Source organism: Pseudopodoces humilis, chromosome 16 (genome assembly GCF_049639895.1).
Source record: "Pseudopodoces humilis isolate 2021_Gansu_Grassland_sample_001 chromosome 16, ASM4963989v1, whole genome shotgun sequence".
Classification (NCBI taxonomy): domain Eukaryota; kingdom Metazoa; phylum Chordata; class Aves; order Passeriformes; family Paridae; genus Pseudopodoces; species Pseudopodoces humilis.
The window spans coordinates 8,912,269-8,938,617 of record NC_142215.1 but is presented as its reverse complement, the minus strand read 5'-3'; the positions used below and the strand labels follow the sequence as shown (position 1 = coordinate 8,938,617).

The 26,349-nt window shown below is 39.7% G+C and overlaps 1 long non-coding RNA gene across 1 annotated transcript in view; it reads left to right on the top strand.

Moving 5' to 3' along the window:
* Window positions 1–16,820, top strand: part of LOC148183021 (uncharacterized) — a 28,113-nt gene extending 11,293 nt beyond the window's left edge. The window contains exon 3 of the long non-coding RNA XR_015773954.1: window positions 16,571–16,820. This is a non-coding gene — a long non-coding RNA (uncharacterized LOC148183021). The remainder of the gene's footprint in view (window positions 1–16,570) is intronic.
* Window positions 16,821–26,349: the final 9,529 nt, after the last annotated feature.

Here is a 26,349-nt window from a genome sequence, read left to right as displayed (position 1 = left end):
GAGAAGCATGTCTGGTTCATAAATTGGCTGTACAGTAGCATCTACCACAGTGGGGTCTGGGCTCATCAGGGTTCCTGGATACTGCAGTGATGTGAAGAAATAAAAATCCATCTCTGCAAATCCATTTCTTAGAATGACTTTTTTGATTTTTGTTTTCTGAGGCTGTCATTGTAGCTTGTGTTTGCCCTTTATTAGTTAACTGAGTATTACTGATCTCCTTAATGCAAAAGTATCAGCACAAGCAAGTCCTGCAGGTAGTCTTCAAGACTAAGCTATACCTCATAAAACAGTGAGGATACTCTTTTATTATTCATGGGAGGATGTGCATTACTAAAGAAAATTCAGTTTTAGTACTAAAATGTTGTTGCATGTTTTAGAACTGCCTTGTCCAAGTCTAAGTGGATGTCTTCTGTTGTGCTTTTTTTTTTTTTTTGATTCCCCCACCCCTCTTGAAATTTGAGCTTCTAGAGAGGTTTGGCAGACAGCTCAGTGTGGTTACTCTGGATATAAACTCCTAGGTCTGGGTGGATTATTTGCATTCTGAATACTTGACCTCATGTTTCATTCTATCTGAGTTTTCCACCTCTCTATCAAGACTTTGGCACTTTAGTGCAAATATTGATAATATTCCATATATGAGTCAGTCAGTGGTCATCCATTCTTTATTTCACTGCAGCTGTCTGTTGGTGTGTTAACACAATGGAGTCTGTGGCTCGGTCCTAGCCTGCAGCAAAAAAGGAAAGTGTTACAGCTTAATTTTTTTCCTTTGGCATTTATTGGTAAGGAAACAAGTATTTTAAAGTATTTTGAGTTGTTTGATTCTCCTTAGTCAATGTGCAATATGCAATTCCTGTGCTGCCTTCTGAGCAATGGCCTCATTCTTTTCCTGTTCTTTGCCGAGCACATCTGGGAGTTGATTTCCTAAGGAGGTGTCACTGGGTATTTTATCTCCTAATGTTTATGCTGGTGATCAGCACCCTGTCTGCCACAGGCAGACACTCCACATCTCACTTTGAAATGCGATGCAGTGTCTGGACCCAATCAAGTGATGCTGAAAAGAAACGCTCAACATCATCTTGGAGAAAAAGGGGCTTGGAGGGCTAAGAGGGAAAGGTTTAAATCGGTGTCAAATGGTTCCGAGTTTTACTCGGATCGATGGGCTTCTGCAGATTCATCAGTGGATCTGCCAGTAGGACGCTGCTACATTAAAGCACAGGCCTGCCCAGCCTCAGATGGAAAAGCACAGGAGGTAGCCTAAATCCAGTTAAGGACTGAGGTAGCACAAACTTTTGTTTTTGTCTAATTAGGAGTAACACTGGACTAGTAGCCTGGAGTATACAGGCTAAGGATGTATATTCCAGGCTTAAGCCTTTCTTGTAAAACTGTATGCTCAGCAGGAAAAAAAAAGTGGGAATTACTATTTTAATACTTTTATAGTTAGCTGTGAATGGAGCACTAATGCTATTTAGGTGTTTTATTACTGATGATGTAGTAACATTCTTGAATTCAAGAGAAGCTTAGGTGCCATTTTGATAAAGTTCCAATCAAAGATGACACTGTTTGGGGCTGGAGCTGGAAAATACTGTCCTTTATTTTTCAATTGCAAATGAGATTTTCTACTCTCATAGCTGCTATTCACTGCTTTAGTCACAAGCATGTTTTGTTTATTTTCAATATGAACTGCTTGCTTACTGTTCTCTTCTGCTAGCCACCTTTTCTGGTGGATGCCTTTTCACCTGGCTCACAGCAAATGACTTTTTTTCTGGATGGATGGCAGAGGTTTTTTTCTTTACTACTTGATTGTTTTCTGAATGATCAGTTACAAATAGATCATTCAAGCCATTTTAAGTTAGTTTTAAATAAATCCTGTGTCTTGTGGCATACTGATGTCTGGAGAACTGTTCTTGTTTGGAAATCCTTCAAATACCCCGTCACCATCTTATCAATTAGTAACAAAGAGCAGCACAAGCCAATGTTTGTATCATTGAAAACACTTGCTAAAAATTGATTCTAGGGTTTTATCAGCTCTATCAAGCAAATAAAATTTGAATAGGTCTGTGGAAGGCAGTTGTTTTTATCAAAAAAATTCAATTGACTGTTAACCAACCTAAGCTCTTCTGTGCTGAAGAGATTTTAAAGTCTCATCATGGAAGCTTGAAAGGGCTGATTATGCCAGCAGCAACCCCTTTTACCTGAGAAGTTAATTAGAAGACAGGATGGACTGGTCACAGGGTCTAGAGTTGTGCTGGGAGCAGGAAACTGATGTAATTCATCCTTCATGGTGTCAGAATGCAGAAAGAGGATGGTGCTGAGAGGTGCTTAGTATGTGTAGACAACAAACTACTTAATTCTGCAAAGTATTCATGAGCAGAGATGGGGTTGAAAAAACTGTCTAGCAAGTTGAGATCTGAGGTTCATTACTGCTGTCACTGAGTAGTGTAGTCCTAATTTTCAAGGTGTCTTAGGAAATATTTTCTATGGCATGCCATGGTCATGCCAATTGCCTTAAAGAGAGACTGACTGGAATATGTAGAGCTGTGAGTTTTTTCTGATCATAAATCACTTTACTAATCATGGTGTGGCAGTTACTGATGAAGATCAAAGATCTTTGGCAACTGCATGTTGTTTCTGCCAGTAGGTTTTTTTAGTTATGTTAAAAATGAGCTTTTAGGAAAGTGGAAAAGGAATAAAAGAACCATTCCCAGTGATTCTCAGAACACCATTTTCTCTTTAACTTGGTAGCCATTTAAAAACTATTGTACAGGCATTTAAGAATTCAACTTATCCAAGGAAATTGTTCAGAAAAACTTTCCTTTTAATCACTTGAATATGATAAAACCAGGTACCTGGAGATTTTTGTTACAAAAATGGTCATGATTGGAGTAATACTGTTACTACTATTTATTGTTAATGGTTGAAAAGGCAGCTTTGAAACATTAAACTTGGGGAGTAGTACTGATCAGACTGATTTATAACTGGGTGAAATAAAGCTCTGTGTTCCTGATAATCTCACATGGAAGCAAATAGATTAATTCAAAAGAAGTCTGAGATTAAGAATGGAGATGAAAATCTGGTCTAATTTATAAATTTTACTCAGAGAATGGGAACTATGACATTAGTATGTGCCATGCAAGGAAACTACATTTTCTAGAAAATAAGGTAATGCAGAAACATCTGTGGTAAGACTTTTTGCCGCTCTGGTGTCTTTTATAAATTTTACCTGTTATGGTCTCCCTTATACTATTAGTAAAGAATTTGAATGCCAGTGTTGAACTTCAAGTAAATAAAAAAATAGCAACCCTTTGGGTAAGTGGAAGGCCGTCCTTTCTCCAATGGCCTGAGACCACTGAAGGCAGGAGGTCAAGGTCCTTATTCTGACTTCAAGGTGCCTTTTCCAACTGTGATGGACAGCTGTTTGGCTTGGGATGCTTTCCCTAAGGAATGAATGGACAAATAATCTGGAAGGAGGGGGAAAAGTGATCTCCTGAGTGCAGTCACAGGAGAGGTTTTTGGCCCGTGGTACATGGTGGGTGAGGAGTGGCAGAAGAGAGCACTTCAGAGTGAGGAGCTTGTGCATAGAGCAGGGATCCCTCAGCCAAGCCTTGGGCATAAGAAGAAAGGTTTTTGAAGGATTAGAGTGTGCTGGGGAGAACTTGCTGCAACTCGGATTCTGTTGTTTGCTTTGAAATGCAGGAAACAGCCAGAAAACTTTTTTTTTTAATATTGTCACTTTAAAATTCAGTCTTGCTTTCTGGTGGAGTTTTGTGCTGATGACATGGAAAAATGTTGCATTGCTTGTTCTCTCTTTCTGTGACCCTTTGTGAAAGTGTGTCTATGTTTTTTTATGTGAGTGTTATCTTTTGCAAGCAGTGTTGTCAAGCCAGCTTGTCATGTTGTTAGGGAATTTTGGACTGGATGGTGGATCATACTGGTAATGCTTCTGGATTAAAACCCTTGGGATCTGACAGAACTGGAACACGTTCCTCTCCATTTTCCTGCTCAGTCTACAGTTATTTGTATGCTTTGACTTATTTCTTTTTTGTGTGCTTTGCCTTTTCTTTTTATATTTTATTTTTATTTCATTTTTTTTTCTTTTGCTCAGGAACCCCCTGGGTACAAAACAGATTGCCACAGACACAAAGTTTGCTCCGTGGCTGCCTTCAGCCTGTGATGTTTTCCCCAGGCTGGAGAGCAAGGCAGTGTCCCTGCATTGCACTTATGGCAGGGCTGTGTATTGCTGGCATTTCACAGATGAAAAACTATCCTTTCTCCTTTATTCTGAACTCAAGAGACTTGGTTTGGGATTTTTTTTTTTCCCTTCAAGAAGAGTTGAGCCAGCCCACAATGTAACTGAACTCTAAGATGGTGATAATTTTCCTTCATAGGTCTGGTTAAATATGGCATTCAGGTTTTTTCTCCAATATTTATTCCCCAATAGAGTAAAGTCCTTGCTCTTAAGGGCTGCATATTCCATTGGAGAGTTGGTTTCTTCTAGGCAAAGGGTGAAATTTATAAAGAAATTTAAGGAATTTATGAAGAAAACCAGTAAAGAGCTTTGAAGTGTGTAGAATGAAGTGTGTCAAGGATATGTTTCCACTTCAAGTAAGCCAGATTTGAACTTTAACTTTCTGCTTTCTCTTTATGACATTCAGATCAGAAGGACAGTGAGATTACACCAAAATGCTTGTGTATTTGTTATTCCAATGTTTCTTGAAAGACATGTAGTGTCAAGTGTATTTGTGTGTGAACTGTTCTGCTTTTCTTTCACTTGAATGGAGGCTTTTGTTTCAAAGGCCAGCACGAAAATGACTTGGGTATCTTTTTGTAAGGCATTATTGTAATTGAAATTATTTTTTTAGAAAACAGCATGTCTTACTTTCATTTTCTGTAAATAAAATTGGCAGGCTAAAGGAAGAAAAATCTGGGCTTTCAGTCTAAAGAGATCTTTATTGCCATAAAATTGTACACCTATAATTATCAACCAGTGTTGTAGCTGTTCAGGCTTTTATAACTAAAATGTTTATGCCCTTGATTATCTGACTTACAGTAGCAGAACAGGCTATTTAAATCATTGTGATAAAATGAATTGAGCATCATGGCACTTAAACTTCTTGAATACCAACAGATTTAAAGCACAGACTTTTTGAAATGGTGCCCACTCATCCTCTTGCTATTCATCGTGCTTCTCTGGCTCCTTCTCCTCTAACCACTGATAGCAGTGCTCAAACATCTGGTCATTGAAAAAACAAGAGTGAAAACACAAGTATTTGATTTAAGTGATGAGTGCAGTGTTCTCTGGGATGAAAGGAATGCCAGAAGGATGTAGTACAGTGTTATTTGCTCAAGATACTTAAGGCTCTCCTGGAAAATTAGTTTAGTAGCCAGTTTTGAGGAGAGGTGTGTTTTAAAGGGGGGGCTGAGCAGTGGTGGAGTTTTTAATTCACCACGCTTTGAAAATCTTTAGCTGCTAATAAATGTAAGGCTGTTGATCTCTGTGAGGTTTATAGTCTGCTGTTGCTTTGCAATACTCAGCTCTCCACTGCCACTCTGCTCATGCCTGGGAACAGATTGCATTTGAATTTTCAGAAAAATGGCATTGTGTTGGTAGGATGGGCACAGCTGCTGCTTAGACTTCAGTAATTCTTCAGAGTAACACTTGGTTTGCAGTGAGTTATCTGCAAATTTAATGAGGAAAATATAACCACACGCACCTTTTAATAATGTAAGTGACTCAAGTAGCTTCATTGTTTGAGATGATTACTGTAAATAGGACAAGGAACCAATATTTACTTTTGCTTTAATCTCTTCCTCATGATTCATAGGAGCTGGCAAAATTAGGGAATAATTAGAATCTTATTCCAGTATAAGGAAAAGTCTATTACTTAGCATGTGGTGTTTCTCTGGCTAGCAGAAGGAATCTGGTTTAAGAAAATGCTTCATCCTCATGTCTTGATGAAAATGAAATATTACCTTTGACTTTGGTGTGGCTACATCTGTTGGAGGGTATGTATGAATAGGTAAAATATGCTGGATATGTGGCCTATAAAGTGGTTTTGGGATCATAGGATAAAAGTTGCTGTATGAATGTGAATTAAGTTATCTGATAAACCACAGCTCTAGGGCAGGGATGAGGGTTTTTGGCTAAGGCAGCTTATTACACTCCTTCTGTAGGCACTAGAGCACCACGTATCCAGTTTTTCCTTACGGATTCACTGACCTGGGTGATCCAAGTGCTTTGTCCTGCTGTAAGGCAGGCACTTCTTTGGGCATAGCTGTGATAGCTGTAGGGATGCCCTTTCAGTGACATCTAAGAGCTTTAGATTTTGCAAAAAATGAATATTGTGGTCTTGACTAAAAAAGACTAAATGATAAATACAATGGGGTGAAATACTTAAGTGTTTCCAAAGCCCTGATTCCAAGTGCTCTTGCAGGCTAAGTCAGAGGTAGGAAGGTGCAGGGCCAAAAGAAAAAAAATGCTGCATGATGGAGCCACAGCTCCTTTTTTTTTTTCCTTTGGAAACCCTCTTTCACTTACTCCTAGGATGCAGGGTTTCTCCTGAGGGTGATTTCTAGATTAATACTTCCTTATTTTCTATCCTATTCTCTTTAGCACTGCCACTCTTCCTTGTTTTAGTCTCCCCTCTAAGAATTTATCCATTCTCTTTTGGAACCTGACTCTCAATTTTTCCCTCTTCTCCGATATCTTGTGTTTTCCTCTAAATATCTCCATTTCATTCCTTTAGTCTTTCCTTGCCCTTAGAGGTCTTATGACAATAAGTTTCATGGAAAATCTAGATTCCAGCTCATCATCTGGGCATGCTCAGGAAAGAAAAGCTGTGTTAGTAACTGGAAGCTCTCTGTGTGCTGTGCTCTAGGGAGATGATACATGTGAAAAACATGCCAAGAAAAGATTAGTCAAGGTCAGGGGCAACCTAGCCTGGACTTGCCTGGGTCAGAACATGCCTCTTTTTTCTAAGTGCAAGCAAAATATCCATTTGTAATGTTTTTCTAAGGCAAGGACACTTTGATTTGCATTGTTGCAAAGCTTTTTTTTGGCCATAGATAGAGGCAGACTCCTCTGATCAGATTTTACTCCATAAAGATGGCAGGTAGGTATCTCTTGGGTGATGCAATTAAAATCCACCTCCAGTCCCCTTCCTGTATCCACCAGTGAGCCAGTGGCATCATGAGCAGCTGATCCTTAGGGCTGTGTAATGAGTAACCCTTGTGATTGATTTCCTTCTATTTTTGTGGAAGGCTGATGTATGAAATTTGTCAGTTTGGGATCCCTGGAGCTAGGAACGTGTTTGATCACATCTGCTGGCAAGCAGAGGCCAGTGGGGTATGTAAGCAGGAGCCTGGCCATGGGTTCAGGTGACTGCTTTCCAGTTATTTTCTCTGGCACTGCCTGAGATGAGAAAGTGGGGAAATTTCTGAAAACCTGTTTTGCTCAGTCGTAGGCTGCAAGGGAAGGGCATTCCCTCCCACTCTTCCTTTCCTTCCTCTGAAACTCCTCACCTTCTCTGTCTTGCCTTAGGGCTGAAGGGGGTCTGGAGAAGAGAAAGCTAAGCACCAGAAGAGGAAGGAAGTTGTATGTGGGGTTAGGCAGAAATTAAAGTGGGATTATCTGGAGGGTGGAAAGAGCAAAACTGTTCTCTTTACCCAAGTTTTGGTAATTTTATGAACTCCACTCAAAAAGCAGTAACCCTGCAAATCTTACATTTGAGCACCTGTACTGTTCAATGGCTTACTAAGATTTGTGAAGGTTTGTCAGTCAAGGTTCTTGTTTACTTGTAGCAGCATAGAGGTATTTTGAAATAATGTATTGTTTGTCAGTTTTCCTTTACAACCTGGGCCCTCTCCTGGGTGTCTGAACATAGAACCTGTTACAACTGCAAGGATCTAGCACTGTGGTTCCAGGAATAACAGCCAATTTTGATAAAATTATTAACATCCAGAGAAGAATAGGCAGGAAATAATTTATTTACTGACTTTTAACTTTATTTTCTTGTTGATTGCAGATAACTTGCAATTTGTTTGGTGCTAAATAAAACCTATAGAGACTCATAGGCCTCTCTTTTTTTAACAGGTAAAAACACAGTTGGTCACATTGAAATGGAATATTATGGTTTGCTTATAAGACATACTAATCATGGTATTTTTGGTTTTCCCTATAAGTATTCTGATCTGATAATGTTTCTGCCATTAAACTCATCAACTGGGTTATTCCTGGAAGATGAACAAAATAGCTTATAAAATCTTTATGTCAATTACTTCTCTTAACTTGAGTGGTTTTTCCATGAAACAATTTTTTTGGGGGGGGTGGTATTTTAACCAAAAACTATATGCTTGCCAAGCTCCACCTTGACCTCTGTTTACCTTTGAGGGCAGCCAGCTTTGCTATTCATCATTTTATAGGTTGAAATTAATGGGCTCTGGCTGGTTCAGCAGAAAAGTTCCAGTTTCCTGAAAAGCACCCTGAGATGTTGTTTTTACAGTGCCCTTTGTGCTTGAGCAGACATGGCAAGTACTAGAAAGTCTCACTCAAGCTGTTCCCTTGGGACTTCCAGCTCTGCTTTGCAGACAAATGAATTTTCTGAACTTCTGGATTCCTATCCTCACTGAATCTCTGAACCTCTTTTGAAGCCTGCCTTGTTCTTACAAGAAACCTTAGTAGAGAGGAGGTTTGTTTATGAAAGGATATATTAGACTCCTTCATTTGAAGCCAACAAAAGCAGCTCTCTTTTCCTGGCTGTTCTAATTGATTTTTATTTTTTATTTATTGTTTTGAGGTTAAACAAGTCATAGATTAAAAACCCCTTCAACCTACGCCTCTAGATATTTTTGCCACATAGTAAAAATGCAAGCACCAAAGATTGGAGTGTAATGTTCCTGCAGATGCTTTGTCTGTGCCTGCTTAAATTCCTCATGAGTGCAGCTCATGGGTTCTGCTGCCATTGCCCTGGCTTTGGGATGCTGGGGCCAGCAGTGGCAGCCATGTAAGGGGTGTAAAACTTGTGTCGGGGCAGGTTTGAATGTAAAAAACCCAAAAGATTATTTTTCAATGGATTTCATCTAGCATTCCACAGGAGGAGTTTAAGCAAGAATACACTGTTGTGGCTCAGAACAAACAGATAATTCCGCTTTTGATTCCAATTCCTAAACTCAGAGAAAAATTAAAAATAAAAACCCTGTTAAAAGCCTAAAGCTTTGAATCTCCTCTTAAACTTCAGCACAAGCTAATCCTTATAATGTTTTTAATTTGGTTAGACCTTAGCTAATTGTTGCTCTTTCCTTTGTCCTTCTACTTCATGAGTGCTGGTAGTATTTAATGAATTTTTAAATTATTGGGCCAGGTCACTTAATAGAATATGAAATGTCTTTATAAGAAAAGAAGCTTTTTCTACAGTAACATCAAAGCCATTAGAACATAGTGACTTATTTTGTCATTTATTTTGGGCTGCAACACACCTGTAGAATGTAATTAATTTTGAATCTGTAGCAAATACAGTTTGATCTGTGTGCATTTACAGGCCTCTTCACCCATGTGTATGTGACAGGCTACAGATCTTGCTCAGCAAAGCAATGAAGAGAATGATCTTTGCTAAGCAGAGGGATTAGGGCTGGTTCCTGAGAAGGTTCTTGTGTCCCTCTGGCCACCCCAGTCCTGGCACTGGGGCTCTCTCCTCCATAACTTCATCCCTGACCTCCTGCCTGCCTTCCCCCAGTGCAGGGGGACACAGAGCTGCTGCCTGTGTCCATCTGCTTGGTATTCTTCAAAAATATCAATGGGTCAGAGCTAAACCTGCTGACACTGGGTCCATATTTATTCCTTATTTATTTCCTAAAGTTACATTTAGGAACCAAAGGTGGGAAGGAGCTGAAGATCTTCATGAGGAGACTGGAACAAAAGGTTGATCATGAAAATGAATGGAATTATTGTGTGTGCAGACTTCTTTTTGAACACATAACATTTTCTTAATTTCTTGGAGCCCATAAATTTATAATCTTGGCATAGAGCAATATCTTTTTTTTTTCCACAATGAAAGTTGTTTAATTTATTAGTACGGAGATAACTTTTGTTAATATGCCAAGAAGCTGTCTTTGGAAATTATACAGTTGTCTGCATTTGGTGTTGCTAGATAATGGGATTATGTGAAATTTAAAATATACCCATCACTATTGCATATGAGTGATGAGTGCATATGCAGTGAGATTTATGGGGTATGCTACAGTTTGTGTAGTGTCACGTCCATTTCCGTGGTATTTAACTAGCAGTTGCTTGGCTGAGTATTTTAAAAAGCATGAAGCAGGGGTGTTGGGGAGAAGTTGCTTTACCTAAATGTTATTTGACTTTCATAACACCTAATGCTTTAAAGAGGTCTTATATCACACACCACACACACATACCTTCCCCCCAAGCACTCCCCCTGGTAATGTGTGAGGAATATCTACTTATAGGAGTCTGGTAAATGGCTGCACTTTCTGAAGGAACTCATAAGATCATATGAATTAAAATTGATAAGAAGTGTAATCTGAGTTAGTTCTGCTGTAAAAACTGAATCAGTCATTAGCTGTGAGGACAGAACACTTCGAAACAGTCCATTAAGGCAAGAGATTGCCCAATTAGATATTCACGTGGCAGTTAAAATTGCATCTGAATGTTAACCACTTCCAAGTTTTAGTCAAATGCCTTTTTAAACTTTGACTGAAATGTTCTTAGTTCTTGCTGCATGGCAAGAGTGAAAAAAGTGCTTGAAATACTTGTTAAAAATAACCAAAGCCCCACATCCACATTAATTTCATGCCAAGTTGTTCTTTATGTAATTTGAAAGGGCTGTGATATTCAGCTTCAAGTATTGAGAAATATAAAGGGAATATTAATATGCCCTTGTAATATTCCCATATGAGGGAAAATGATGCAAAGATTTCCTTTGTAACCTGAGATATGAACAAATGTTTTGAACAAACCCATCTTCAAATTTTTTTGGTGCTTTTCAAAGTTTGGGGTATTTGTTTTTATTCCTAAGGCAAGGGAAAGAAATTGTAGTGAGGCGTTCCAGTTTAATTAACCTTCTTTTAAATAAATTTAAACGCTATTTGTAATTCTCTGGAAGAAATTACAGCAATCACTTGAGGGGAGTGGATCTTCACATTGTCTGCAAATGCTGTTAAATTCAGTCTCCTGAGAACTCTTGCATTTGCCTGTGTTGTTTTGGTTTTCTTTTTTTTTATCTTCTATTTTTTTTTTCCTTTAAGTGTTGCTTCAGTAAACAGGCAGCTGAAAAGTACCTTGGGCACCTGGAGCCATGGATTCTCCAGAGGGACACATCAGTAGAGTAGTGGTTTCCAGTAAGGTTAATACGAATAAATTAGACATTATAACTCTAGAGCCACATATCTGCAATTGTCTAGTGAAAACAAGACAATAAAGGCACAGGTGAAATTTCCTGGAAGTCTGCATTTGAGCTCTGTGCTCCTGCATCTGCCACACAAACACAGTGTCAAGGATATTAGAGCAATTCCTTCAGGAATGACAAGAAATGCCGTGATTCTGAGGCTGTGCTAAGAGATGAATGCTTGCAGGGATGGCTGTTTTAGCAAAAATGCCAGGGCTGTTGGTTTTAGGAGCTGATCAGCATCTATGTATACTTTTAGAATTATAATCCCAGCATTGCTGTCAGGACTATGTTTAGAAAACTTGTTTCTAAACATTAATAGGAATACTCAGAATTAGTTAATTTGAGCTGTCTTGAAAGTTTTGTTCTGCAAAGGATCAACCTGAGAATGGCTTTACCTCAAATATGAGGAGTATTTCTTGTTTGTGGGGGGGACTTTTCGACCTGAAAGTGGAGGGAAATCCCCTTTTCAGGCAGTCAATATGTTATTGACTGATTGTGTAACATTTAATCGTATTTACATACAGAGGCTTGCTAGGCTAAGGCAGGTCTTCAGTGACTGGCATTGTGGAACATGCATATTTTGTTTGGGTTTGGCCTTTACGTGTTAGAATTTAATACGAAAAAATGAACAGAATAGGCTGCAACAACACTCTGTGCTTATTCTGGCAAGTGAGGTTACTCTTCTTGCTTGAGAAGTTGTAAGGAGAATTGGGTGGGAAAGAGCTGGGGATAAGTGTTGTCATTATTTTATGTCTAGTAGAAACAAAACTTATTTTTCCTTTTACTGACACTAACATGAGTGCTCTGATCTAGTGTTCTGTTTACAAGTGTACAGAACATTATTCCTTTCTAGGGTACTGTGGCACAACCCAAACTCTGTCTGTGGGTCTGTGTTGTGTTGAAACACATAGGAAATAAAAGAGAAAATGTGGTCAGTATCCTTGTTCAGTCCTTCTGTCCCTTCTCTCTATCCCCAGGGTAAAATGGTGTAAATTACCCCTCTGTGTGCTGCTCTTAATAAAACTGAAAATGGAGAATCTGTGTAGTGCTTGGCTTCACCTATTCTTTTATCATTCTCCTGTAATGCCATAAATCTCTGCTATTCTCTCACTTGAGCAGAGAACTTAAAAATCAGCCTCTCATAATTTAAATCCTCTGTTGCTTTAAAAAGTGGGCAATGCTCCCTTTATCAAAGAGATCTAAGCTTCACTTTAAGTGGGAAAAATGGCAAGTGTAGTGTTACTTTTTTGTAATTTCCAGTAAAAGAATGCAATGCTATTAAGTTCTTCCACATTTTTATGAGATATCTTATGAATTAAATGTCAAATTGTTGGGGTGATCAGAGGATTGATTATATTTCAAATTTGTTTGTGATAGCATGAATGGAGGCATTAGGCTGAACATCATAAAAAAGTAGTATACCAAGTTAGGATCTGTAAAAGTAAATGTCTGTAAGCTCTTGTGATGTCTGACTTTAAATATTTTATTTTTTCAACTTTACAAAATAAATGAAACTTATGAAAAAAATTTCCTATAACATAGCTGAAAAAAGCATTCAGTATACAGTTTCAATCTAATCACTGGTAAAGCAATCTAATATCAGCTGTGAATGCTGTTAGATGGTGGCACTAAGGGAGTCCTTCACTGGACTATGGAAGTCAAATAACTTTCTGGTTACTTTAGATTTAAAAATCCAAACTGTAGTGCAAGGCACTCTATTAATTCCTTCAGTGGGAAAGTAATGTTTGAAAAAATATGGGAAAATCATTCAGATTTATGATGAAAGACATGCAGGTGCAGTAATTGTATGCTAGAAGTGCAAAGATGTCTTCTAGTCATCATTCAGATATGTTTCTACCAGAAAAGCAACACAGGAATTATTTTAAGATGTTAGAAATGGTAAGTAGTGTGTGGCAAACATAACTTGTATCTACCAGTATTGGATGGGGAAATGGAGATTAAAAGCTTTAAGCAGACTTTAAAACAAATAAATAAACCCCTGAAGTTTAAGAGATTCCTGAGGTCTAGAATGTGACTAACATATAATGCCTTCATTTGAGGGGTCAAGTAACATACTGGAAAACTTTAGACTGCACTGTTTGATGTCATTCAAGTGGAAAGTCTTAGAAGCTCTTTTAAAGCTTAAGTGAATTTTAATGGCCTAAATGAGAAAACACTTGGAAAAAATGTCATGGGATTAACTCTTTACCTCCTGAATTCCAAACCAGTCCAGCTGGCAGGCTGCAAAGCAGTGTGGAAAGCCAAAGGGATGCTTCCAGAATTGTGGAATTTCTGAGGAAAGTTGTATTGAGATGATGCTGGGTATTACAAAGTGCTGGCAGCTCTTCTGTTAGGAGTGTCTTGCTGCTCTCAACAGAAATCAGATGACAAAAATACTGTATTGAACATGCCCAATGTCTTCAAAGATATGAAGAAAATGGAGTATGGTTTAATTAAAAAAACTAAAACCTCCACAAACCGAACAACTCGATATACTTGGTTGGAAGGGGAGGAGAAAAAGGACTTGGGGCCAGCTTGAGAAAGGAAATTGGAACCATCAGTAAGCCTTGCAGGTTCTGAAGGGTCTCTGTAGTGTGAGATTTTAGGATCTATGGTGGAATCTAGGCTTTACACGTGTACTGTAATTGCCTCTGACAATGCTGTACAAAGCAAGGATTTTGAGGCTAGAAATCAATGAAAAAGCACAACAAAACACTGTGGCCTCCCTCGCTGCAATTAGATACAGGAGATTCAGATCATTTAAGTTTCTGCTCATAAATTGCAGCACAGTCAGTTAGGAAGCTATAAAAGGTGGGAGCCAGTTTAAAGCATCGTATATAATGGGTGAGATTCCAGAGCATGCTGCCCAGGAAAGACACTTTCAAGTGAACATAAAAATCCTTGAAGTGCTGATCCCAACATGCACAGCTGCAGCAAAGAAGGCAAACAGTGCTACTGCCAAAGGACTGCAGAGTAAATAAGGGAGCTGCCATTCTCATTATCTGCGGGTTAGAGCACGAGCACGGGGTCTGCTCAGTGTATCTTTGACAGGAAATAGCCACTCTTAATGGGATATGAGGGAGATGAATCCTACTGGCACCATAAATCTGGGAGGTGTTAGTAAGCATAAGGCAATTAGGATCCTTTTCACTGTAGAAAGGAGACAGTTTTATTACTTCTTTTAAAGTGTATTCCTTTCCTAAGTTGATATAGGTGCCTATTTTGAAACGGTTTCATTTAAATACAGGAATGAGTGAGGGAATGTAATCTGAACAGGATAAGCAATCTGAGGTTTTGAGTCAGCAATTTTACACAAACATTATCCAAGCCAGCTGTATGACAGTTTTAAATAATTTAAAGTAGGTTCTGTTGTGTTCACCCCTAGTGCAGAGTGCAAATTCAGGCTTCAGTGGTAAGATTTGCTTGGTAGACAGCAATGCACAGCTCCAAACAGTACGTTCTCTCTTCCCCGCTAATCTTGGCCTCCAGCACATCTCACTTGCCAAACCCCGTGATAATCTTTTGGATGCAAGTGGCATCTCTTGGATTAAGTGCTCCTGGGTAGTGCATGGCTCTCCAGGCATCACAGGATGGTTGGTGGTGGAAGGGGAAGGATGTGTACGCCAGCTTTTGAAAACACTGGCAGAGCTGACATCTGCATTTAGCTTGGAAGAACTTGGTTTCCAAACTTCAAACTCCCCTCCCTCCCCTCTGCTGGCCCAAGATCTGATGAAATGGCCAAAAGCAAGTTGAAAGCACTAATTAACAAGGCAGATAAGGTGCTCTGAAGGACTGAGCTAGGCACCTCCTGTGCCAGGAGATGCCTGTCCTGGGGCTGGGCTGGTGTGTTGTGGTGTTTTTTGTTTTTTCTTTTTCTAAACAAGCTAGGTGCAGGCCCAACTGATGGACAGTCCTGTTAGAAACCTTTACTGTATAAGCTGGTACTCATTCTTTATTTTCTAACATGCTCATCACCATGGTATCTGAGCACTTTGTTCTGCAATGGTAACGTGGGAGTGTCTGTTAATTCACACAATCGTGGATTTTTCCATTACTTTTCCCAAAAGGCCATTACCTATTTTCCTGTACCAGCTGTGGACTTCCCTACAGATTTAACTAACCCCTTCCCACCCTACACCCCAGCTGGAGGAGATGGTTTATTCAGTTTTCTCTCTTTCAGAACTGTGCAAATTCTTCAATAAATGGGCTGTCGCACTTGTGCAGCATAAACAAAGTGCTTTTTTGTTCATATATCCAGACAAAAAATATCACTATCTGCAAATTGTTTAAATTCTTCATGCCTTGCCTTTAGAAAGTCTATTTTAAGGCTGTTTTATATGAAGTCTGTGCTATGGTTCTTTTCCCCCACCCTCTGTATTACAGCTTTACATGCAACCCAGATGCTGAACTATTATGGATATTTAGTCACATATCAGTGGAAGAGCAATTTAATGTAGGATGCTGAGGATTTTGTATTTCTGATTCCTGATCAGATTTTCCTGAGCCTGAGAATAAAAAGGATTTTTCTTACTATGCAAGAGCTTCCCCTGAATTTGAAAACTGTTCCTTTTCTTATCCACACTGCTAGGAGTGATTTCAGTAATTCCACTCTGATCTTAATAGCACTTGTTCTTTGTTGCCTGTGTATTTCTGATCCTTACTGCACCATCCTGAACATGGATGCAAACACTGAGGGGCACCTATTGCTCTGAGCATGCCTGCAGGTATTGGAGATGTAAGTGCTGTCAATGAGGTAGCTTGTGAAAAAATTATGGCAGTTTTTAAAGAAAAGTAGTTTCTCATATGCACAGGACTGCACTGTGTAAACTAACTATTTTCATTTGCTGAAGTTGTAGGGAATGATCACACTGACAGCTCATTTGGCTGGTCTCTAGTCCTGGCTCCTCACACAATCTTGTAGCGTGGTCAGTGAACAGAGTTGTGAGCTTTTCTCTACACCCTTCCTTACATCTGATTTGGGCTCTCCCCCTGAGAAAAACAGGGTTATAAAATTCCTGGTTAAGCAAGAGTTTTACAAACCAGAAATGGAGAAAACTGAGTAATAGAAGAGTTGACACCAAATTCCCCTATAACTTCAGGAAATCTGAGTGGAAAAATTCCAGAAGCCAGGGGTATCTGGCTTATGGTATTTTATTTTTTCCTTTTAGGAGAAGAAATGAAAAGTTGCACTTAGGAAATGGAAGATTCAGAATACAGTAATACAGACCTCGGGAAGTGATCAAATGGAAACTTGTCTGCAACAAATTGCTTTAATGATCAGCATAAATGTGTTTTAATTTGGATTAATTACAGCCTGGGAAGACTTTGCTCCTAAATAAACTTCAGGAAAATGTCATCCATAATGAATATACTAAATAAACTTCAGTATAAATAAATGGGTCACGGCTCTCCTACCCACTGAAGGCTTGCTGTGTTTATAAAATGTACACAAAGCCCTGCATATGTACTGTACCTTAAGGTATTTATGTAATGACAAAAGATCACTTTTTCATTTTTCCAACCATCACCAAGGGATTGCAAAGCAATCAAACTTTAACAGCCAATTAATCTCTCTAGATGATGTTTGTGTAGCACTTAACCAGTTTCAGTAAATTAGATCCCTGTGGGCTGGGCTGTTACATTGATAGAAATGTTACTGCTAGCTGGAGGCATTCATTTACTAGTTTGTAAGAACAGCAGTATTGAGAAATCCTGAGCATATGGAAACAAACTCTCTGCACCTTTTAAAAAGAAATGCTGTTTGTAAAGAATAGGAGATTCTGGGACTTGCCCAGCATGGAGTCTCACTAAACTAAAGCAGTTTGTCAGTTCTGTTGGATTGGAGAGACTGCTGTTAAATTCCCTGTAAGAAACAGAATAAATCCATTGGGAGGCAGCTGTGGCTAAAGAAAGATAATTCATTGCAATAGCATCCACTTAAGCAAACAGTTAAAGGAGCAGGTTTATTTTAAGTATTTCTCCTGTGCATGTGTGGAAACAGTTTTTGGAGAAAACCTCTAGGAGTGCAAATTTTTTGGTATATGCAAGATAGAAATCTATTGGAAAAATATCATCATTAAATTAAGCTGGAAACCTTTTCCATGTGCTGGTTCAAGGCATCTGCAGCAGCTCTCAGGCTCCCTGTGTGCCCGTTGAGGCCCACAAAGCACAGCTGGGAATTTCCAAGGGGTGAGCTGCATGACTGATGTCTGTGTACCCATGGCAATACAGCTGCAGCTGTGGGGTACTGTGTTCTGTGCACCCCTCATGGATTTCGTTGCTTCATGATTGCTGCATTAGGTTAATATTAAGGTTCCCTTGTCCATTATGACTCCAGAGAAGGGTTCTGGGGACAGATGGATGAGTTCAGCTCTGCCCCTTACTGTAGTCAAATCCATCTGGAAGCAAGGCAGAAGAATGGTTCTTGCTTGCAGCTGTACTGGTGTTGCATTCAGGATGCAAACCAGGAGAAAGGACATGACTGCAAGTGTTTAATTAACAGTTTCCAATCCATGGAAATGTCAGGAGGGCTTGAGGGAGAAATTAATTCCTGGCAGGATGAAGGCATTTGGTAAAAGTCACAGTCTAGCTTGTTGCCCTTGAAGCAGGTGTGTAGAGTCAGTGACATATGGCTGGCATCACATACTGAAGTCAGCACAGGGGATGTGGGTATTTTGTGTATGGTTGGCTTTTTGATAAGGGTTAGGAAGCCTGTGATAAAAACTTGGTGTTACCTGGGAGATGTCAGCCCAGGAGTGTCATGGCCTGACCTGTCATGGCCGGTTGGAGTGGAAGTTTGTTTATATATACTTTAATGGCTGGTGAATGTGCTCAGTGTAACTGGATGCTTGCCTTGGAAAGGATAGGCTGCCCAAGCCTTACTCAAGCTTGCAGTGGTACATGAGTTCCCAAACTTTATTTTCTACAAGGTGTGTGTGAGTATTTGGAGGCTCTAAAAGCTGATGACCATTCTGCAGGTGTTTGCTGAGGAAAATCAGGGCTGGGAGCACCTGCTGAGAAGGGCAGCACGTAGGAGCTGACCTTCTGGACATGACCTTCTGCTGTGTTCCTACTGACAACTTACACTGTCATGCAGTGGCTCATGATGTGGCCTGACCATGTGGTGTTTAGCAGGAAAAGGTTTAATTGATTGTTAGACAGGTAATACACATAGCTGCAAGGCCAAAGAGATGATAAAGGATGTCTGGTTCTGTATCAGCAATGTTGCCATTGCTGAATTTGCCAATAGTGGCCTGGAAATTGAGGAATGGTTCAGGTACTTTAGAGGTCATCTGGCTCAAGCCCTTTTTGCTCTCTTATTTTTAACTGACCTCTTGTGTTACTGTTCCAGTGCCTTCCAAGCACTTCCCAGCACATCTACTGAATACAGGGGTATAAGTTTTATCTACAGTTTTAGGTTTTTCCTTGGGCAACCTGAAGAATACTGGGGAAATGCCTGGCATTGTTCAACTTAACACGGCAGCTTTGATAGAAGGAATGAGAGGGCTGCTAACCAGGCAAGTAGAAAGCAGCACAGACCATGTGGATCCAGAATGAGCAAATGTATAGGCTCTTCCAGCATTTTAGCAGAATTTATGCTGCAAATGTATATGTTTAGAAATTTTAGCTGAAAGCAAAATAGGAATTTCACTCTACACTGTAACAATTGTGGGATATGCAAGAGTGGACAGGAAGGTTTTTGAGTGTGGATATTGTGGTCAAAACATAGTTTAGAACATAAGGAAGCCTGTTGTATAAATGTGCTATTCATTATAATTTTTCAACAATCTGAATGGCTGGTAATGAGATGCTTTCTTAGTGCAATGATTTTCTTTACTGTTTAGATGCACAATGCACAAGTTTGGATAGAGGCTTTTTTTTTTTGAGAACAGAGAAATGACTTTGTGTATTGAGTAAAATTACAACTTCCTAAAATGACATGCTGAGAAAATAAATGTATCTAAGTGATACTTGGCTCTAGGGGTGAAATGAAAGAACAAAACTACAAGACTTTCTCCAGCCAAGTGAAGTTCTGACAAGGTCATATAACAAAAGCATAATAATATCACTCTGGGTTTCTAGTTATCATTTCAGTATGTGCTCTGACCAGTGAAAGCATTGCTAATTTTGTTTTCCACAGCTGTCCTCCATGTCATGAGTTTGTGTTTTTTGTATTGTTGGATCTTGCTGTCTTCCAGATATGCCTGTTTTTTGGTTTCTTCCACAGAAATGAATAGTTTTGAGACTGTTAAAATAATTCTCTGTGTTTCTGCTAGAAGCAGTCAACAGAATATTTCTCTGCAATTTAATATCTGGATATAACTTTGAGAGGTTATCTGTGTATCTGCTAAATATCCTCACTCTGCAATGCAGGCAGGCAAATGCATTTGAATTTTTTACACCATAGGTTATAATCAAGCACTGTCAAAACAGGAGTGGTGTAAAGATTCAAGAGGTGATGCTTCCTCCTGTGCAGACAGTAGACTTTGCAGAGCATGGTAATGGGGTGTGAAGCTGCAGAGGGAAAACCCTGTGACAGACACTTTGCTGACTCTTTGGGAGGCCTGTGGCTTGGGACACTGCCAGCCAGGAGAGCTGACCCACTGCTTCTGTCACCTATGAGCCTCTTCCCACTGTTCCTCTCATCATCATCCCTGCAATTCCTCCCCAGCCCAAACCTCAAATTTATTAAATGTCATGGCTAGGAGAAACCTTTAGTAGTCTATTGTTATCTGAGACAGGCCAGCTGGTGTCTTCTGGAAGAGGTCAGACATACAAAATTCAGGTTTATGGTGCAGGATGCCTTAGAGAAAACTGAACTTATGCTGAAGTTTGATCTGCAGGACCAGTCCTGGAGCAATGGGCTGGTAATGTTGAGCAACCTTTAGACTATCCTCATCAGTGCCTGAATTAGAAAATAAATGTTGTACCAGTATTTGAAGCATTTCCTTTCCGTTTCCTTGGGACTGGTATAATACAAACTGGTATATTACAAAAATATATTACAGAGTGTTAGAGCTGATTCTCCCATGAACTAGATCTCATGTAACAATTGCCATGCTCACACTGATGGTCTTTAGCTTTTGCCTTTTTTTCTTTTCTATGTTCTCTGTATTCTTCACACATATATTTGTAGCTCTGTAGTCTATTGTATTAGTGACTAGTTTTCCCAGTACTTTTCCATGGCCTTTCCTTAAGCAGAAAGACAAAACAAATTCCAGAGCTCCAAGCCCTGGGAGGTACAAGGCTCTGTGCTATCTTGGTTCTTCCTGGGAACCAAGGCCAAGAACAACTCTTGGAGATACATTCTCATGGACAAAGTACAGCTAGTGCTGAGGGAAGGCTCCAGAGAAAGAGTTTGACCTGGGGGGGAATCACATCACCAATTGTCCCCCTAATTAGTGCTTTTCATCAATTATGCAAATATCCTAAAACCTATAAATGTACTCATCCCTGTGGGGGTGGGTGGGGGGGTTTGATGACCATCTTTCCATAACTGCCCCTGAAGGCCTTCAAATAAAGATCCCCTTTTGTATTATCTCCTCTCTAAAATTGTCCTGAGTTTCGTTTCCAGGTTGGGGAAAAGGCAACAACACACTCTGCTCTTTTTCTTTATAACAGAGCATTCAATTGGGTATCAGTTTGGTTCTGGTGGGATGTGTGCTTCCTTCATGGTCAATTCTCTTACGCCAGTGGACACAGGCTTTGGTCTCTGTCTACAATAACTCTGTGGAGAACAGCTGCTTGTATCAGGAGCTTTCGGGGTTGGGAAGCCAAGTTTCCTTTTTTTGTAAAAAATATTGGATAATTTCTGACAGAAATTCTTGGTCTTAAATTTCAAAGAATGAGGAGGCTCTTTGCATCAACTTATGTGAAAAGCCTTCTACAATGGGTTAGGCCATATTCTAGGGAAATATTGATTGTTTTATGTCTGGGCTGCATTTGTAAGCCTGGTCTTCATGAGACTTGCTTCAAAGTATGGAAACACATGTTCATCTTGGTTTGAATCTTCTGTCTAAGGCAGTGGAAGGAGTTAAATTCATTAAAAAAGAGTTTTTTAAGAAGGCATAGATTTTTTCTCATTCTATTTCCTTTAGACTACATGGTGTCTACAGAGTGGGGGGAGTGAGAAAGTACCCAACAGCCCAATGTTTTCTGGAATAAAAATTCTGCACTAGGAGAAAACACATTCAGTCTCCTGTGCATGTATGTGTGAACAAGCAGAAGAATTCTGTGCCCCTGGGACTGGCTCCAGTCCAGAGGCTTGCTTACACTGCAAGGGGGAGCAGGTGGCATCTTTGCACAGTCTCCAGTTTCAGATTGCAGGTTATCTTGGGGGCAGCTTTAGCTCCTAGCCAGTGCTCTGTGGGAGCCCCTTGGCACACACCATCTGCTAGGAACACTGAATCAGCCGGGGTTGGTCCTGTCCTCTGGCTGTGGTGGTGAAAATACTCTGATTCTTTTCTCTGCTGCTGTGTGCCGCTTCAATGACTTTTGGCTGGGGGCTCTGAGGGATTTGCCCATAGCAATCTGGATCTAAACTGGGTCTTCAGAGTTGTGCTTTGAAGAAGTATTCTAAAACTGAGAAGTGTTTTAAACTCCAAAACTGATAGTTTATTCCCCTCTAAATCCCATTTTTTTCCCAGTCTGAAAGAGTATCATAGTTCTAGTCTCTTTCAGTATTGATGACACTTTCTATCCATAATTTCCTTTTTCTTCTAGAATTTTCTTGTCCCCAGTGTTCTTTTTGGATTAGAAACAAAGTGGAATACAGTTTAAAAAAGTGAAACAAAACTTGAATGCCACCATCCAAGTTCGTAGCGACAGACACACAAAGGTGTGTTAGATTTCATTCTCTGCCCCTTGAGGGGTTGCTCCTGACTCATTTTTTCCTTTGTTGATGAACACTGAGCTGACACTTCCACAGGAGGGTTCACAGGTTTCTTTTCTGAGTGGCAATGGCTGATCTAATAACTGTGTATCACAGTTGGATTGATTTCCCCATCATGCCTGCAGAGCATGACTTTGAAGTTACTGATGTTGAATTCCATCAGATAAGGCCTCCTGGTCTCAGAAAGAACCTTTGAGGACTGGCCAAGGAAACTTAGAAGTCACAAGTCAGGGAATAGAGTTATTTAGTATTTTGAGTTGTTGGCTTTTGCTGTATTGCTTTCATCTCTTCACACCTTTGGGTTATTAAAGGACTTGTTGAGAAGGAGTGGGGGGCAGACTAGATTAAACAGTGTTAGCTGTTCACTCCTTCAGGCCTCTAGGTGTGACTGTATTGGTGAAAAATGATAAATTTAACTCCTAAGCTCAGAGGAGGTCTGAGGATGTAGTAGTTTATGGTAGTGTTCTACCCTAGTGTGATATAGGGCTTGGGGGAGAGCAAGTGGTCTTCCAGCTTGTAAAGAAGATAGATCAAATACATGACAATATCTTGGCACTGAGCCGCTTAGAAAAGCCTGACTTGCTCTACTCAAGTGAAGAAAATTTAACTCATTGCAGAAGTCTAATGACTTCACTAGATCTTACTGAGAATAGAAGACAAAACAGCAAGAAACTAAAAATTGCTACTGCTGCTAATACGTTTTTAGAAGTTATTAATTTTGTTGTGCTTTCTCATTGTGCACGGTACCTCTCCAACCCAGTGCCACAGGCTAAGATATTCATTAGTATTCCCATTTATCTTCAGTAAGAATTAGTTACATTTGAAAAAGCATGTGCACAGGATACATATAAACTGTGTCCTGGTGTTGGCAATTCTGTTCATGCTTGTTAACTTTACTGTAGCCTTAGGGCTCTCACACTGACTCTGTTAGGCAGGAAAGCGCTGTAACTCAGAGTACTGTTTATGTGTTAGGCCTTTAAACTTATCTTTACAAATATTTCTGCTAGTTATACTGTGTTCTCTACCTTGCAGCAGTTCTGAGTGTCCAAACTAACACTCCCTCATTTCCTCCTCTTTCCCAGTCTTCTCTTTCTTAGTTTTTAGTAAAGCAATGGGAAACAGATCGAAAAGGAAGAGGTTTTATACAAGGATAGTGAGGTTGGTAATGCCTATGTGCAAATTGTTTCAGCAGTTCTGTCTAGGACGGGGGAGGGAGACAAGTATTAGAAAAAGGACAAATCTGTTATGGTGGTAGTGTATCACAGGTCCAGGAAGAGAAACTGGATCTGCTTCAGCTTCATTTCAGCAATGCTGGCCCTGGGAGAAAATCCAAACTCAACCTTTGTTGAATGTATTTAGACGATTTGTGTCGATTCTACAGCGAAAGTGCATCAGTAACAGCAATCTAAGTAGTGCTTATCTGGGTCAGCTCTAAGGTGGAGACTTCAGCACACTTCACGTGCCTTCCATGCAGGTTTGTGGGAACTTGTGGATGCAAGAGTTCAGTAAATGTGAAAGCATCTTGCTGTAATTATTATGGCTCAGCTCTTGTAGGATACTTCCAACATACTGCTGCTGATGCTGCTGCTCTTTGCATCACCCAAGGCAGTGCTGGGATCTGGGCAGAGCAGAGGGTAAGGAAGGAGTATGAGTGGGCAGCAAGTTAAAGGCTTTGTGGTGGGCTGGGACAATAGGCCTGTGGTATTAGGACTGGAGGAAAAGGGATATGGTGTTGAGGCCCTGATTGGCAAGGCAAGATATGCCATCCGGGAAAGGAAGAGGCTGGAGCTCAAGTTTGAGGATGAGGTTTGGGCAGACAGATCTGAGTTGAATAGAAATAGCAGAGAAATGAGGGCACTTCTGCTTCTCTGCTCTATTGATGGCCTTTAATCTAAGACCAGTTCTGTTTCCAAATCTGTCATACTTATCTCTAGACAACAGCAGAAATAAAATATTGCTGTAGCTGATTGACTTTATTTTCAACAGTTTGTATACTCACCAGAAAGTTTCAGGGAGTCTTTTATGGCCTATTACTTTAAAAGCCACCAAAATTTGCAGCACCCTGTGTTATACTGCATCTTGTGGAAGCCAATGTCAAATTGTCTTAGTGAACAGATTTTGTGATACCCTGTAGGTAGGTGGGTTTTGGTACTGGTACACTCCAGGGCATTCAGCAACATGAATGACTGAGGTAGAAACCTTTGTTACTTGGATATTCAACTTTGACTTGGCTAAAAGCTGTGATTTGAAGGATTAAAAAAAAAAAAACAAAACCAATCACTGTCAACCTCACTGTTCCTGTCCCCTTGCCTTAAAAGAAATAGTGCTTGGTAAACCACCTTTGGAGGGACAGACAGTGACTCATGTCATCAGTTGATTTTTGAAAGCCCTGATTCCTAGTTCCTGAACTGACAGGATACTGAGTAAGTGAAATGCCTAACAAAAATGAAAATGTCTGTCAGAAATACTGCAGCTTCCCCCTGTAGGAGGATGTTTTAAATGTGAGACTTCTCCTTTAAACATTCTGTGTGAAAGCTGCTTAAAAAAGAAAATGTTGAGGTAATATTGCTGTCGATTTTGAACATTTTTTTAACCTTTCAGCTCTTGGTATGCTGTTATCTGTGTGTGAGATCTGCACTGTCTCAGAAGGCTGAATGTGTGTCCATTTCTATGCATCTAAGGATTTAGTCACAGGCAGCATAGACAGTTATGTAAAATATATCCTGAGGAAAAGTACTATGGTGTAACTCATCTCATGATGAAATTCTTTGAATAAAAATTTAAAATGTTTAGTTGAATCTTTCTGGTGATAGTGAGCTCTGCACCTTTTTCCATGAACTCCAGAATCCTTTAATCTTTTGCATTTGCTGCATTTGCACCTACTTCAAAGCATTGCTGCAGGCGTTGGAAAGGCTCCTGGCACTCAGTGGGAATAGGGTGGGGATGTGAAATTCTGTCATCACTTGGAAACTGCAGCCATTTCTGAAGTGCCAGTGTGATCTATCTTTACAAAAGGGCAGCAGCATTATGCAACTAATTTGGGAATATAAGGAAACGTGTCAGTATTGGTTATAGTTTTAGAGTGTCTTTTAAAAAAACCCAGCTCTTTATACTGAGCAGTACTTGCCAATATAAGGAAAGATATTAATATAGTATGGTAATGATTGCTGGGCATCTATATGGGTAAATGCTGATTTACCTTGTGGTTTTGGAACCAGCTGTAAGATGATGTACCCTGGGTGCAATCCAGGCACTGATGTGAGTCTGGTGACACTGGAATGTAACGGGGAACTGGAGATGAGCTGGAGAAGAGGGGGTGAAAGTGTTAATTTGAAGAGGCAGAGCTGTGTTATTTTTAATAAAGAAGGTAGTCTGACTTTTAGCTGTTATCACTTGTCTCTCAACTGGTATTTTAAGAAATAAAATCTACTTTAGGACATGTTGTTTTAGGTGAGCTGACTTAGCATGGTGGAAGCTGAGGGTGGTGATGCTTTACAAGAACCAGTCTTATGCTCCTGACACCAGTACCCCAAACTGTAGCCCAAACATCCTGCTAACTCCTGTGGAAACAGCCAAACTTGTAATGCAAACATTTGTCTTGTTTAAAAACTGATATATCTGTATGAATACCCCCCAAAAAAACATGTAATTCACAGGTATCTTGGTTTCATACTGCTTTATATTTGGAAAAAAATTCAGTCGCAAGTCTCAATCATTAATGGCATCTGCTTACCCTGAGTTGTTCTTTAGCATATACATCTGCTGCTTTGACTTGCAAAACTGCAAGATAGTGCTTTTCATTCAAAGAATTTAATTGTGTATGAAGCTGCAAGGTTTTTATGGTACTTAGATTGTGCTTTATTTTAAAGGTCATATTTAGAGCGTTCTACAATTAAGTTTCAAAAAAATTAGACATTATAATGTGTTTTAAGCTGCTGCTATGATAAAGAATTACAATTCCTGGGTTATAAACTGCTCCTAAAAGTGAAATCTGAGTGCAGTATAGCTTGGTGTTTTGCAGTGCACTTAAGCGATGAATTCACAAGATGCTGGGAA